Source organism: Schistocerca piceifrons, chromosome 5, assembly GCF_021461385.2.
Source record: "Schistocerca piceifrons isolate TAMUIC-IGC-003096 chromosome 5, iqSchPice1.1, whole genome shotgun sequence".
NCBI lineage: Eukaryota > Metazoa > Arthropoda > Insecta > Orthoptera > Acrididae > Schistocerca > Schistocerca piceifrons.
This window is the reverse complement of record NC_060142.1, coordinates 693666515-693669746: the sequence shown is the minus strand read 5'-3', so window position 1 is coordinate 693669746 and position 3232 is coordinate 693666515. Positions and strand designations below refer to the sequence as shown.

The 3232-nt window shown below is 44.2% G+C and overlaps 1 pseudogene; it reads left to right on the top strand.

Moving 5' to 3' along the window:
• The first annotated feature begins 1780 nt into the window (after window positions 1–1780).
• Window positions 1781–1898, top strand: LOC124799639 (annotated as a pseudogene).
• Window positions 1899–3232: the final 1334 nt, after the last annotated feature.

Here is a 3232-nt window from a genome sequence, read left to right as displayed (position 1 = left end):
CGCACCCTCTCGAAACCTGGCGAGCAAGCTACACCGCGATGCAGAGCGCCTCTCTTGCAGAGTCTGCCACTTGAGTTTGTTAAACATCTCCGTAATGCTATCACGGTTACCAAATAACCCTGTGACGAAACGCGCCGCTCTTCTTTGGATCTTCCCTATCTCCTTCGTCAACCCGATCTGGTACGGATCCCACACTGATGAGCAATACTCAAGTATAGGTCGAACGAGTGTTTTGTAAGCCACCTCCTTTGTTGATGGACTACATTTTCTAAGGACTCTCCCAATGAATGTCAACCTGGTACCCGCCTTACCAACAATTAATTTTCTATGATCATTCCACTTCAAATCGTTCCACACGCATACTCACAGATATTTTACAGAAGTAACTGCTACCAGTGTTTGTTCCGCTATAATATAATCATACAATAAAGGATCCTTCTTTCTATGTATTCGCAATACATTACATTTGTCTACGTTAAGGGTCAGTTGCCACTCCCTGCACCAAGTGCCTATCCGCTGCAGATCTTCCTGCATTTCGCTACAATTTTCTAATGTTGCAACTTCTCTGTATACTACAGCATCATCCGCGAAAAGCCGCATGGAACTTCCGACACTATAGAGACCGAATAATAGGGGAAAGAGGCTGTAGCCCTCCCTCCCTTCCTTCCCGAAGTGGTTCAGTTTCATGTCCGAATCTTATAACTACAGTCTGATTTCCGCATAACCTGCAGATACCTTTTTGCTCTTTCTGTTTCACCCCTACTACTTTCAAACTCTCAAAAAGTGTATTCTATTTAACACTGTCAAAAGATTTATCTAAACTCACAAATGTTATAAATGTAGGTGTGCTTTTCTTTATGCTGCCTTCTAGGTTATGTGATATTTGCAATGTGACCTCGCGAGTTCATACATTTCTACGGAACTGATCTTCGCTGACAAGCCAATACCGACTCCGTCGTTTCTTCAGCTGAGTAGAGCCGTGATCAGTGGGAGGTGCGGTGAACCACAGCGAGTGGTGCCAGAAACAGGGAGCAGACGCGATGAGGTTTTGTAATCCATAGTTTTATTGCGGCGACAAAAATTAATTTTTATTGAATTTTGATATTGTTTTTGTTTACGCTAAAAATAACTATAGTCTAAGTACATTTTCTGGTGCGTCTTTTACCATGCGTTTTGTAACTTTTCGAGAGTTAGCTAAGACACTAAAGTCTGGTCTCCGCTATGACGTCCGCGTGGAGTAATATTGACAGACGAATATAGGAGAATGTCAACAGTGAGTCATTATTTTCGCATGGTGTAAAGTTCAGGAAAAAAGGTGTTTAGACTCAAGTAAGACTTTATATCTAATTTCAGATGTCGAGGAGAAGAAACAGTCAATCAGAGAGTGCTAAATGGACTGAAAAAATTCCTGAAAATCGCATTAAATTATTAGGTTTAGTGAAGTCAAGGATATCAGCCATGTGACTACATCGGCACAATTACTCTGTGTAATTTCCGTAGCTGAGTTGCGAAAAATTGCCTATGACCTTGCCCGAAAACTTGACCTTAGGCACAGTTTCAATAAAATTATCAAAACGGCTGGAAAAGACTACATTTATTGTTTTAAAAAGGAAACCCCTAAAATAAGCTTAAGGAAACGAACGAACAAGTATCAACAGAGTTCTAGTTTCAATGAAGCTGGTTTAATTTTTTGCAGCTTGAACACCATTTTCGAAAACTTGGCGTACATGTGATTTGACACATGTTGAGCTAATAAAATGTGTCACTTTCTTAGAGCGCCGGCAACAGCCTTGCCGCAGTGGTTACACCGGTTCCCGTGAGATCACCGAAGTTAAGCGCTGTCGGGCGTGGTCGGCACTTGGATGGGTGACCATCCAGGCCGCCATGCGTTGTTGCCATTTTTCGGGATGCACTCAGCCTCGTGATGCCAATTGAGGAGCTACTCGACCGAATAGTAGCGACTTCGGTCAAGAATACCATCTTACGACCGGGAGAGCGATGTGCTGACCCCACGCACCTCCTATCCGCATCCTCCACCGAGGATGACACGGCGGTCGGATGGCCACTCGGTAGGCCACTGGTGGCCTGAAGACACGGATTACTGACTTAGAACAGGAATTTTATTCACTGTACTTCATACCGTTGCCTTGTAAAAGTCTCAGAATTACCCTGGTACTTAGGGAAACACCGACAGGTTGCAGATTTGGGAAGTGTTTATATAATTTCAAAGATGTTCAACATTTTTCGATTTTCCTGGTACTGCAATAGTCTAACAATCTGGGGCACAGAGGGTGTCATGAATTTTTCCATGAAAGTGACAGATTCCATAACGAAAGGAAAAATCTCTTAATGTGCCAATATTTCCCAGATCTGCAGTACCCCAAATTTTTCCCTTCCTCTGTAAGTAATTCGTGTCAGTCTTTTGAAATCACGACTTATGAAACTAAATGTCAAATCAAAAACACCTTCGCCATCTTTATTTCCAATTACATTTTATTTTGCTACCATTCTCGGCGTTACATAACACCATCTCCAGGCCCCTGACCGACGTGTAGGAGGAACACACCTCTTGTACAATTCAAAGAGGGGACAGCCCATATCCGTAGATTTCTTTATAACAACGCAATCCCTTCGATCATCGCTTGCAGACTACTCATTGGATTTTACAAGCGGTGGCATTCTTCCTACACGTCGATCAGGGGCCCTGAACACGGTGTAATGTAACACTGAAACTGGCGACAAAATAAAATATAATTGTAACTGTAGACCGCTTAAGGTGTTTTTGAATTGACATTTTATACTGAACAGCCGAGCTCTAGGTATCCCAAACATCCAGGATAAAGATGGGCTTACAGAGAATTAAGCTGACGGTTCGATAGTATTCACACCTGTTAGCACATGCCTCCTTTGGAACAGGAATCATCACATGTTAATTACTCTTAGTCAACAGGACGCATTTGAATTTTATTGTAACCCAGGAGAATATCAAACGCGCAATTTTTTTTTTTCATAGTGGCGTATATGAAGAAAGACGGTGTAGCTCAGACAGAGAAAATACGAGGGGAGATCAGAAGCTGCAGCATTGATCGCGACTGCCGTCGGTTTACGACTGCCGGCGCCTGGACGCCGGACGCCGCGGCGTCGGCGTCGGGACGCTGCTGGGGGTCTGGCGCCGCCGCTGGAGCCGGCGTTGGCGTCGGCGTCTGCAGTGGCAGCGGCGCCCCCCCCCCCC